This window comes from Lepisma saccharinum, chromosome 18 (assembly GCF_977018435.1).
Source record: "Lepisma saccharinum chromosome 18, izLepSacc3.1, whole genome shotgun sequence".
Lineage (NCBI taxonomy): Eukaryota > Metazoa > Arthropoda > Insecta > Zygentoma > Lepismatidae > Lepisma > Lepisma saccharinum.
In genome coordinates this window covers 5,815,236-5,829,111 of record NC_139246.1, presented here as the reverse complement: position 1 = coordinate 5,829,111, position 13,876 = coordinate 5,815,236, and the positions used below count along the sequence as shown (strand labels likewise).

Here is a 13,876-nt window from a genome sequence, read left to right as displayed (position 1 = left end):
TATCAGCAGCTTGTTTGACATTTCGTTTCAATTTATTTATTTATTTGCTTTATTTTTCTTCGCCTTTTGTGCCACCTTTTTGCTAATTTGCGAAGATGGAGATGAGTGATGATATGATGAAATTGAAGAATGGACACTCACACACATCCATGCTCAGGCCGGGATTCGAACCCAGGACCCCTGTCGTCGTAGCGCGATGTTCTAACCACTCCACCACGAGGGCCGGCTTGTTTCAATTCATGTAGCTCTCATTGCGTAAAATAAAGTGCAGGAACATGCTGATGGACAATTTGCTTGGTAATACTTATGCATCCCACTGTACATTTCACATGCTTGACTGTACAGTGGGATCCATGAGTATTATCGTGCAAATTGTCCATGACTATTTTCATTAATTTTTATCTTACATGCAATGAATTTTTAAACGATGAGTTTTTATGTATGCTGGTGCAGATGTTATCAAGAGCTTGTTTTGAGTTTTCTTTTAATTCTTGAAGCTCTTATTGGGTCAAATAAAGTGCATGAACATGGTGATGGACAATTTGCACGGTAATACTCATGGATCCCACTGTACTACATATACAGAATAATTACCCCTTCTCCTCCAAAGTAATGTCATCATTTATCACCCAATGCCCGGTCACTGAACTAATTGATTCACCTGTTATCTACCTAACTTGAGTGAATTTATATTAATAATTTTGTACACTACCAAAAATTCCCAAAAATTGATATTAGTGGTTTCAGCTTGGAGGTTTTCTCCACAATTATTTAATAAATCTTTTAAGTTGCTCCAATATTATTTAAAAAACTACTAAGACACAGAAATGAACGTGCACTGTGTCTGAATAACGAAGCTGAAACAACTAGTTAAGTTTCACATGCAAAAAGTATTTTTTTAGCAATACGTGAGTAAAATGTAAAGTATATCACAAATTCTCTAAAATATAATATATATTTCAGAACTTGCCATTCAGATTGTGTTTTTCGCTTATTTATTATCTATTTACACGCATTAAAATGTGCACAACACCTTGGAGCAAAGTCAAGTTTGTTAAAACTAAAATGTTTGGACTGACTAATTTTACATACTTGTAATAAAACAATTTCAAGTACTTAGGATCTCTACTTGGATTATTCTCTTTTTTGTTTCAAGAAAAATATTTTCTATATAAAGTAATTGAAAATACAAATACGTATGAGAACCTCAACTATTGCCCAAATAAACTAACCTTATTTATTTATGGCTTCTTTATGTATATGCTTTAATACGGGAGTTAAATTTTATTTTTAAACAAGGAAGAACGCAATGTGTACAAGGAAAGGAAAGTATGTGAAACAATGACTCAAGCTACCTAAATCTTGAATTTTGCAAGAAATGGTTCCGGTATGAGCTCCCACAAATCGTGTTGTTATGTGCTGGTCACCCAGATTGCAACAAATGCCAAAAATAAATGCTAAAAGCTCTAAATCTGAGCCTCCTAAGCTAACAATTCCTGTCCTACAATTCCGTTTAGGTCTAATATTGTGGTTAGGTTAGGAGGCCCAGTTTTAGAGCTTTTAGCATTTAGTTTTGGCGTTTGTTGTAAGCTGGGTGTGCTGTCAGACATGGTTAGTGCTGTTGTCTATAGTGCGAATGGGTCCGGTATCGATTCCCTGTGGGAGCTCCAAAAAATTCGTTGACCAAGTTAGTTTCAGTATAATAATAAAATATCTAGTATTCTTATGATTGAAATGTTATTCTTTCGATTATCAGAATCAAACTATAATTACATTCATTAACATTAATGTTTGTTTTGTTCCTCATATAAGCCTCTGTGAGATTTTTCAGTGTACAGTGGGATCCATGAGTATTACCGTGCAAATTGTCCATGATTATTTTCATTAATGTTTATCTTACATCTTATGTGTTTTTAAGCGATGGATTTTTATGTATGCTGGTGCAGAAGTTGTCAACAGCTTGTTTTGAGTTTTGTCTTAATTCTTGAAGCTCTTATTGGGTCAAATAAAGTGTACGAACATGGTGATGGACAATTTGCACGGTAATACTCGTGGATCCCACTGTACAGTACAAATTATTTGGTAGGTTACGACTTACAGACGTTGTGCCAAAAGCAAGGTAACTTGCTAAAAAGTAAATATGTCAAACTGTGGAGATTGTCATAATAACTAAATATTTCTCTAGCCTTCTTAAACCCGAAGGTTTATGCCTGCAGCAACACAAGCCTGCGATCTGTCTCAATCCTGAGCAAGATCAATCCAATCTTTTCCATCCCTGCCAATTTCCTTTAGGTCCATCTCAACGTTATTCCTCCGCCTTCATACAGATCTCTTACCATCAGGTTTCCCAACAAGAATCCTGTAAACTCTTCCATCCTCTCTCATTCGTGCCACATAGTCTACCTACGTATCTCTTCTTGATTTCATTATTCTAATAATATCTAGACAGGAATACAAATGTACAGTCATAATAAATTGTCATTTTTAATCGACGGTAAACTTTTCATTATCACTTTTAGAAACCAATATGAACAATATTGATTCACTGATTACACACACACACACACACACACACACACAAACACATATATAAATACACTCCTTGAGTCAATCAGATGTAAGTTTAGTCGCTTAAACTAAACTTCACTTTCTTCTGTAAATAACAGCACAGGAATTGAAAAAACCTCATTAGGTTACATGTCTTGAATATGGCTTCCTTTCAAATTAATCATAGTTATTTTTCTTACATGTGGAAACGCTTGATTTTATAAGCACAAAGAACACCATTGTCACAAATTGAATTGCCACATTTTTTGGTGTTCAAATATGTCTGAAGAAGAAAGTGTAAGACTTATTAAAACCTAAACATTGTTAAATGTTAGAGTTTACTAAATATGTTTTAAAATGGTTAGGTCTTGTCTTTCATTAATACGATTGACTTGTACTCATTTTTATCCCTGTTGAAGAAGGAATAATCATTAAGCATTTGCAACATAAATGTAGGCTATATATATATAAAAACCACTGAACAAACTATAATCTAAATGCTGATTCGCAAAGTTTTGAAAAGTTCCAAATGTGAATGCTTCTGTTATGACATACGTGTATAATTTTCTTTAAATACTTTCACGATACTAATATAGATATTGTAATTTTATTAACCCGTTTCCACTAATCAATTATTGCTTTCATTAGACTTTTACAACCTTCATTGCATGTTTAGCCTATTTTTGACGTCGACATTTCTTCAAGTAAGATGAATAATTCAATAAAACATGTTCATAATCATAGTAAATTATATTCTTAAAAAATATGCCCTATAAACAAACACACATCTCAAAATATATGACAAAAAGTTCCACACGTACATTTTAAACATGCATAAATATTTTTTATCATTTTTTTATGTCCTAAATAATTATGTACTTTGTCGTGGTATATTAGAACGAAATATCGCTGGGGTTATTCTCCTTCCCCTTCGTCCCCTCCTTCTCCACCTTCACCTTCACCTCCGGCTCGGGCTTCTTGGTATTGCAAGTATTCGTCAATCATGTCGTTTAGCGCCCTTTCGGCCTCTGTGAACTCTGTTTCTGCCAGTCCCTCTCCGGCGTACCAATGCACGAACGCTTTCCTGCGGAACATGGCGGAAAATTGCTCCGAAACACGTTTCAATGACTCCACCACAGCCGTTGAGTTCCCTATGAACGTTGCAGACATCTTCAGGCCTCTTGGTGGAATATCGCAAACTGCAGTTTTCATGCTATTCGGAATCCACTCGGCGAAATAACTGCTGTTCTTGTCATGTACATTCAGCATCTGTTCCTCCACTTCTTTCATCGACATTCTCCCTCTGAAAATAGCTGCCACTGTCAAGTAGCGTCCATGACGAGGATCGCAAGCAGCCATCATGTTCTTGGCATCGAACATTTGCTGCGTTAGTTCAGGCACGGTGAGTGAACGGTACTGTTGGCTTCCACGTGAAGTGAGGGGAGCGAAACCAGGTATAAAGAAATGAAGATGAGAAAACGGAACAAGATTCACAGCCAGTTTTCGCAGATCTGAGTTGAGTTGTCCTGGAAATCTAAGGCAAGTAGTAATACCTGTGATAGTGGCAGAGACCAAATGATTCAAGTCACCGTACGTTGGCGTAGTTAATTTCAGTGTTCTGAAGCAAATGTCGTATAATGCTTCGTTGTCAATGCAGAATGTCATGTCCGTGCAACTTACAAGTTGGCAGATTGCCAGAGTGGCATTGTACGGTTCTACTACGACATCTGATACTTTAGGAGATGGAATAACACTGAAAGTACTTATAATTCTATCAGGATACTCTTCTCTGATCTTCGTCAGAAGCAACGAACCCATACCAGATCCTGACCCACCTCCGAGAGAATGTGTTAGCTGGAATCCTTGAAGACAATCACAGCTCTCTGCTTCTTTCCTCACCACATCCATCACGGACTCAACTATCTCAGCTCCTTCTGTCACAAAACCTTTGGCGAAATTATTTCCAGCTCCACTCTGGCCGAACACGAAGTTGTCAGGTCGGAAGATTTGTCCGAAAGGTCCTGATCTGATGGAGTCCATGGTCCCAGGTTCCAAATCAACCAAAATTGCTCGGGGTACATACTTTCCACCGGTAGCTTCGTTGTAATACACGTTTATGCGCTCAAGCTGCAGATCTGAATCACCATGATAGGTTCCAGTAGGATCAATGCCATGTTCGTCGCATATAACTTCCCAGAATTTTCCTCCAATTTGATTTCCGCACTGGCCAGCTTGAAGATGAAGAATTTCCCTCATTCTGTAAGACTTAGTTTAACTTTCACTAGCACAAAACAATTTGTTGATGTTTCCTTCAAATTGATCTAAACCTTTTAGGAATTTCGTAAAATTCGTACAGAAATAACTAAAATTAACGAACGAAATTTTCTCCAGCAAAGTAACAAGTGTTGCTAAGCAACTACAGGATTTTGTTTTAATCAATGTTGCAAGTCACGATTATTGAAAATATAGGTTGCAAATAAATGATTTTCAATTGTTCTATATGATACATTGCTAAGTTAAAGATAACTAATTTTCGTGTGCATTAAATAAAGGGAAAAATATAAGGTATTTACCTATTTTCCCCTTGCACAAACTTTTCTCCGTCCTATCTCATAATACGACAGTATTATTTGTTTTGAATTTATAGATCCCAACTTGTAAAACTATTTTTGGGTTAATATATTACTGAACGTGAAACAGAAATGACTAATAAGATTATTGTCGTCTTTGGGTTTGAATAAATGATCTACAGAGAAATGATTTTTTATAAAGTGTGAAGATATGTAATACTTACAACTTCCTGGAAGAGCTTGCATTATTTTTTTTACATTTCTACGTAGTAAATTGTGACGAATCTTACAATAAATGTTCATCAATAATATTTAAACACTATGAATTTCGCCTGTAATAGGTAAATTGGTTTTTTGGATTTTCATGAAGTTTTAGTTCCTTTTTAGATACCAAAGGTTAGATACGACGGAGAGTCAAATGAGAACTTTACAGAGTCCGACAAAAATTATGTGACAGATAGATTGTATGCAGCTCAAATTTACTTTTATTAAAAAAACAACACAAAGGCTACAATACAGTCATTTTAAAAGATGGCGCCAAGGGCGTTCATAGGGTGGAAGCAGAGGGGGCGCTTGCTCCCTCCTGATATATCTGGAAGAAGTTCATGTAATTCGAATGTTGAAATTGTAGCGATATTTTATCTAAATAGCAGATTGGAATCTTAACTTGTATACAACGTCAAAGTATTTTCAATGAAAACTGATTTGATTGATTGATTTGCTTTATTTTACTTCTCTTTTGGCTAATTTGAGAAGACGGGGATGAGTAATGACATGATGAAATTGATGAATGGACACTCACGAAGAACACGCATACCCAGGACGGGATTCGAACCCGTAACCCCTGGCGTCGTAGCACACTGTGATAACCACTCCGCTATGGAGGCGGGCATGTAATAATAATAATAACAAAGCAATGATAATTATAATAAGAATAAAAGTTTGCATGGCTAAAGGGCAAGATGTGAAATCTTACTCTGCTCCCTGAGAAAAAATTCCTTGGATGGCGTCCCTTCCACACCAGTGAAGAGTAGTAGTTTCTTGCCCTCTGGAAGCCTAAGACTTTACTACAGGGTGTTTCCGTTGATTTGCACTGATTTAAATCTTCATTTAAAAAAATACTACAACAGATAGAAACTTACACAAGGTACCGTTGGAAATATGAAGGTTCGAAGTTTTACTAATAGTTGGCGCCAATAGTTTGTCAATATTTCCCGCGTTGCAATGGTTTTCAGAGACAGGAAACGCTTGTAAATTTTATGGGTAAACGACAAGGCTTATTTTCATCTCACCGCGGAAGTGAATAAACAAAACATTCGATTTTGGGTTACCGAGAACACACATGAGTTTCAAGAGTCGTTGCACCATCCCGAGAAAATTCTCGTCTGGTGTGCAATTTCGAGACATGGTGTTATTTTCACCTTCTATTATTTTTTTTTCGAGGAGTACGTCACCTCTGAAAATTAACTGGAAATGCTCAATACCTTTCCCAGAACTGCGACGCAAACGCATTCTAATATAAAGATAGTGGTTTCAACAAGATGGGGCAGGCTGCACGCTCTTGATTTCCTGAACAAGCATTTCCGACTTCTTGTTATTTCGAATCAACATTCTGAAATGTTCAACTGTGGCATGTTGTGGCCTCCTACAAGTCCAGACTTAAATCCATGCAATTTTACTTGCGGGGATAGCTGAAACAAGAAGTTTTAAATCTGGCTCTAGGACTATTCAAAAACTGAAAGATATAGTCAGGAAGATAACTGCAACAATTTCGAAGGAAACGTTGAAACGTGTTTTCGACAACATGTGTTTTCGCCTTCGCCGTGTCGCGGAACTGCAAGGTGGCCATATTGAAAACATATTTTGGACATGAAAACGTATTGTGCAGTTCTAAATTATGTATCCTTCTCCATTCACCTGTCTCCTCATCCCTTTTGGGTCCAAGTATTTTTCTAAGGATTTTATTTTCAAATACTCTTAATTTATGTTCCTCCTTTCATGTAATGGGCCAAGTTTCACATTCATATAGTACTACATGTAATCAGCAATCCCTGTTTAGAATAATACATGAACCTGTAATAAATAAATTTATGGGGAAACACCCATTAAATGACGTGTCTCATAATGTGCTACAGTAACTAATGGACATGGGCATACATGCCCATTGGTACTGTACTTCGTTACAGACATGTTACGCAACGTGACTGTAAAAAGACACTGGATTGTGGACATTCCTTTCTTCTTCTAAACCATGCATTATCCGGAGTGTACCTTAGAGAAAATTAGTACGTTCCGTATGAAAGATTATGCTTCTGCTGATTCTGCATAATAAGAATAATCACGACAAAACTTAATTTGTACTTTAAATGGCAGTGTGTGATATATCACTAAAGGACGTCCATGTAATGACATGTCTCATACATTGATGCGTTAACTAATGAACATGTACATATATATTAAAGGAGCTAAGAGATAGACATTAGCATTTTCTGATAAATTGTTTCCAATTCTTAAAAATATATGCATTTGCACACCTTTCAACTTCAAGGTTCATTCCTAGACACTTCTCATTCATAATCTCAATCAGAAAGACTGCTTATTTATTATCTTGGATGAAAATGAAAAATGACCAAGAAATGTGTATCGAAAATTATGTTCCAGAAAATTAAAGTAAAACGAAAAATCCCTTTTCACGTTAAATGGTACTGGCGTTAATAATTGTAGAGCATTGTATAAGAAGGACCAGTAATCAATATGCTCGCACATAATCCTGATGAAGGGCTCAGGGAAAAGGGCTTACGTACACGGATCCCTTATTTGGAGACAGAAACAGTAGTGATGAATTAAGAAAATTCAAATTTTGCCAGCTACATTGTGCCGTATTTCTCGCCCTTGTATCTTAAGGTAAACATTATAGATACTCTCTGTATGTGTAAAATATCAACAATGTTGCAATAGTATTGATGCTAATGCAGGATGAAGATATCGATTCACCGTTAACATTATTCCAAACAGTAGAATAGGCGGTCTCGGCTTTGATGTGAGTTCTCCCGGGTTCGATTCCCGGTGGGAGTTTGTGTGGTGACACGCTCCGTATGTTGTTTATACTATACAGGGTGTTTCACAATTTCTTATACCGTTTGTGTGGTAACACGCTCTATACTACGTTGTTTATACTATACAGAGTGTTTCACAATTTCTTATAGGTTTGTGTGGTGACACGCTCCATATGTTGTTTATACTGTACAGGGTGTTTCACAATTTCTTATACGATTTGTGTGGTGAGACGCTCTATACTACGTTGTTTATACTATACAGGGTGTATTACAATTTCTTATAAGTTTGTGTGGTGACACGCTCCGTATGTTGTTTATACTATACATAGTGTTTCACAATTTCTTATAGGTTTGTGTGGTAACACGCTCCGTATGTTGTTTATACTATACAGGGTGTTTCACAATTTCTTATACGGTATGTGTGGTGACACGCTCTATACTTTGTTTACACTTTACAGTGTGTTTCACAATTTCTTATAGGTTTGTGTGGTGACACGCTCCACATGTTGTTTATACTATACAGGGTGTTTCATAATTTCTTATAGGTTTGTGTGGTGACACGCTCCGTATGTTGTTTATACTATACAAGGTATTTCACAATTTCTTATAGGTTTGTGTGGTGACACGCTCCACATGTTGTTTATACTATACAGGGTGTTTCATAATTTCTTATAGGTTTGTGTGGTGACACGCTCCGTATGTTGTTTATACTATACAAGGTATTTCACAATTTCTTATAGGTTTGTGTGGTGACACGCTCCACATGTTGTTTATACTATACAGGGTGTTTCATAATTTCTTATAGGTTTGTGTGGTGACACGCTCCGTATGTTGTTTATACTATACAAGGTATTTCACAATTTCTTATAGGTTTGTGTGGTGACACGCTCCGTATGTTGTTTATACTATACAAGGTATTTCACAATTTCTTATAGGTTTGTGTGGTGACACGCTCCACATGTTGTTTATACTATACAGGGTGTTTCATAATTTCTTATAGGTTTGTGTGGTGACACGCTCCGTATGTTGTTTATACTATACAAGGTATTTCACAATTTCTTATAGTTTTGTGTGCTGACACGCTCCACATGTTGTTTATACTATACAGGGTGTTTCATAATTTCTTATAGGTTTGTGTGGTAACACGCTCCGTATGTTGTTTATACTATACAGAGTGTTTCACAATTTCTTATAGGTTTGTGTGGTGACACGCTTCATATGTTGTTTATACTATACAAGGTATTTCACAATTTCTTATAGGTTTGTGTGGTGACACGCTCCACATGTTGTTTATACTATACAGGGTGTTTCATAATTTCTTATACGGTAAATGCGTCTATATGCTTCGTTATAGAGCAAAGTAGGATATAAACAGTGTCTGGGAGGATAATCTATCGCTGACCGAGGCTCCACTTCGGCTATTGGTCTGTACAAGACCTGATTTTGGATGCGGAGCAAATTCTAATTCTGATTTCACAGAAATAAAGTTTTAGGGAGGGTTATTTTGCAGTTCTCCAGTAAGTCAGAGTTGTTCAGGGCTAACACTTGGAGTAATGAAGTAATGGAATTATAGACAATGAGAAGGTGAAGTGAATTTGGCATTTTTTAGTCCACTTTATGATCAGACAGGCTAAAGTAGATCCATTGCCCAGTGTTCCTCCACTGGGAATTGAACCCGCGATCCTTTGAATGGAAGACGATAGCGTAAGCCACACACCAGGGACTACCCAGAATGAAATAATCTGGAAAAACTATTCCTAATAGTTTGGCATCCATTCCCGGTCAGGACACTGATGTTCTTATGAACTTGCCCTTTCACTTATTACATGGAATTATCATTAATCTTAATCGTAAGTGTGATTGATTGGTTGATTTGTTTTAGACTACGTCACTTTTCTGCCACTTTTGGCTAATCGCGACGATGAGAGTGAGTGACGATGTTATGCATACGGAACGGATTCTTAGGTTCTAAAAAAGAGGGAAATAGGACTATTCAAACTTCATTTTAGGAATAAAAATCAGGGTTAGCAGAACATTCAATCCAGGAGGCCATAGAGTTGATTTCACAACCACCGAGATCATCAATAAATCATCAAATTACTGGGACCGTCTCATCAAAGAAGCAATAGCCATACACGGGGAAAAGGACAACCTCAACAGGGACAAGGGACTCTAACTGAACCCAGCTTGGTTAGCGATAGGCGACTCGGAGCGCGGACGTCGGAGAAACGCCACCTGATTGGCCCGCCATCTACATCGGACCCCTCCCACACCAAATACATATAACGTCAGCCTGACATATCTCTGCACTTCATTCCCTGAAGATGAGAGTGACGTTAGCTCTCGAAAGCTCGGAAGCCTTTCCGGAAATCACCTGGCTGATTGCCCGATAAAACCTCTTCAATTAATTTTAGGACTTGTAGTTATTAATTAATAATAATTGTTTGAAGTAACTAGTTCTGGGTGCAATCCTTATACAAAGTGTCACTATTTTCAGTGGAATGAATTCTCTTCTTAGGATTTATTGTCACTCCGGTAAATAATGGAAATCAGTGAATTAACGCTGCTGTGGATAATAAAAAAAAATTGACGAAATTGATGAAGGAACACTAACAAAGAACACCCACGTCCCGGTCGAAATTCGAACCCGGGAGCCGTGGTGTCCTATCGCGCAGCTTTCGATAGCAACAACGGAAGTGACAGAAAATATGAAAAGCAGAAGAAATTAGTGGAGAGAAAGTTTGATAAAGGTTCAGGCATTTTAAATAAATTCAATTCCGGTCCAGGGGAGAAAATCAGCAAGAGTGAATGGGTTCTAGACCGTAAAGAACCTTTTTTTATCTGTAAAGTATTTCAATTCGGTCCAGGAGCCTTTTTTTCCCGATCAATTTAAATACGGTCCAGGAACCTTTTTTCCAATGAAACAATACGCAACTTGGACCGAATCTAAATTATTGGAGAAAATAGGTTCCGGTTCTACAGCGGAACCCAATAGAACCCATTGGAATGTATGGGTTCGTGGACCTTCAACAACCCTATTTGAGTGGATCAAGATTGCCCTCCACTGGTAAACATGCTTACATTTATTTGTTATGCCTTTATTAATGATATGTACGAAAGCGAAAATGGCTTCAACTGACGTCACACATGATTTCTCTGAACCCTTCCGTACTCTAAGATTTTGTGCAATGTGCGGTTTAGGGGTAGAACCAAAATCTCCATATAAGCATTGTATACTGCTGGACAAAATAAACCGGACACTTGCATTTTTTGTGATAACGCAATGGGTCGATAAAAGCTCCGATTTGAAGGCTAACTAAATGTTGCAGAAACTGAATTAAGTACGAATGCATAAACAAAGTCCGAGCCTATGAATGGTGCATATGGTACTACATGATCTGCCAAACATTCTGTAATATACCTGCGAGCTGTCATTGAATTTCAGATGTCAAATATTAAGGTGTCCGGTTTTCTTTGTCCAGCAGTATATTATCTCTGTTCCAGAATCAGAAGGTGAAATTTATATAGGTTGTTCTGCTAGTGATGTTCATCGAACACTATCAGATGACGTCATGTGGAGGACCTCAACTTTCCATTAACAGTGTGAAGTAAATAATTAGCCACGTGTAGAGTGGGATCCTTAAGTATTACCATGCAAATTGTCCATCACCATGTTCGTGCACCTTTCTTTGACCCAATAAGAGCTTCAAGATTAAAATAAAACTCAAAAGAAGCTGTTGACAACTTCTGCACCAGCATACATAATAATCCATCGATTAAAAATAATAGGATGTAAGAGAAAAATTAGTGAAAATAGTCATGGACAATTTGCACGGTAATACTAATGGATCCCACTGTACCTGAACATACACTGAATTGCCCTTGAAAAGTCTTGATTGAAGAAGAGTAGTTTTTGAACTGTTGCTTCGTGCAAATTTTTGAGAGTCTCCAGTCTCAGCCTGAAAAATTACCGAGCACGAAATGAGTTCAAATGACCAATCTATATGTATTCCACCTTGTTAGAATCAGTACAGGGTCAACAAATTTAACAAATAAGGCGTGTTTTATACAACGTATTGATACACTGGTAGGTTGATTTATTTGCATCTTCTGAAAATACGCTGTATAAAGAAGCAAACAACCGGAGTACTACGTGAGACGAGTGTACAGCGGGATCCATGAGTATTGCCGTGCAAATTGTCCACCAACATGTTCGTGCACTTTATTGGACCCAATAAGAGCTTCAAGAATTAAAAGAAAACTCAAAACAAGCTGTTGACAACTTCTGCACCAGCATACAAGAATCCATCGCTTAAAAACACATAGGATGTAAGAGAAAAATTAATGAAAATAGTCATGCACAATTTGCATGGTAATACTCATGGATCCCACTGTACAATCCACCCCTTAAAAATACATAAGACTTTAAAACAGAATTAAAATCGTGATGCACGTTTTGCCTACTTTGTAATAATATGTATTCCCATTTTGAAAATGTACTTTACTATGCGAAACAAATAAATTATTCTATATTGTAGAGGAAATTAACATTCAAGTAAGCCAACGTATTATATAATTATAAATTTGGATATATTTATGTTCTTCCCACCTGAATATTTTCTGCAATTGGTTCATATTTCGCGAGGAAATAATTCAGTTTGAAAACAAAATTATTCACTCTACGTGTAAACATTATTATTGTTATTTACTTATTTATTATTTGAAGTAGGGTTACACTTAAGCTTACAGTTTATTTTACACTGATTATGTTACTTTAAAAATAGATTTTTTTACCCTACATGATTTAATTAGTTAAGCTATACAATTATGCAAAATGTTTATAAATGTACAGAATAAAGAAAATTACGAGTGTTTATATAGTTGAAAAACATAATGGAGAAAAGTAAATTAGTATAAACACTTTTGAAACTAGTATATGTAAAGGAGGCAATGCGGTAAATGAGTCACGGTGTCATTATTCATAGATCAATGTCCTAATTTGCTTGTTGGATCTTATCTTCTTAACGTGACAGTTACTGCAAATCTGCTGTAGAAAGCAAAGGGTAGTTCACATAAAACCAATGCCGAAGGAAAATCGATAATATTGTAGCTTGATTAGATCTACGTGCATGTAATTCAAATAATCCTTTAGATCCTGACTCATAGCATTCATAAATTTATTTAATAATGTTTTGTTATTTAAAGAAAACATTGTATGTTAAATATGCAGCTGAAGCATAAATAAGGAATGCCTTTATTGACAACACATTTCACAAGATGAGTCAAACCTTAATCTAAATTCGGCACTAATTCTGTATGTGTATTTATTTATTTTTATTTACTTTTATTTGGGATTACCGCTTAGCAGTTTTTCCCATATCTATGGTAAGTGCATTTATGTATATTAGCGTAACACTTTTGTTCTCTTTTTCCAGTTATGCATTAGCAGTTTAATAAAAGTTGTCGAATTTTTATTTAGATAAGAATATCGAACAATGTTTATAAATTAAAACTACAAAATACTAGCTTTGCATCACTTTTACCATCCTCCAAGTACTACTAAAACAAATATAATTTCAAGGCTTTATAATTAATTAGAGTCTTAATAATGTGAGTCATGTGCTTTAAACTATATGTTTTATTTGATAACCTTGCATTGAAAACAAAAATATATGTGGGTCATGAATATTCAATATTGGATTG

At 36.2% G+C, this 13,876-nt stretch overlaps 1 pseudogene; it reads right to left on the bottom strand.

The window, feature by feature from the left end:
- Window positions 1-3,282: 3,282 nt before the first annotated feature.
- LOC146002357 (tubulin beta-4B chain pseudogene) lies at window positions 3,283-4,951 on the bottom strand (annotated as a pseudogene).
- Window positions 4,952-13,876: the final 8,925 nt, after the last annotated feature.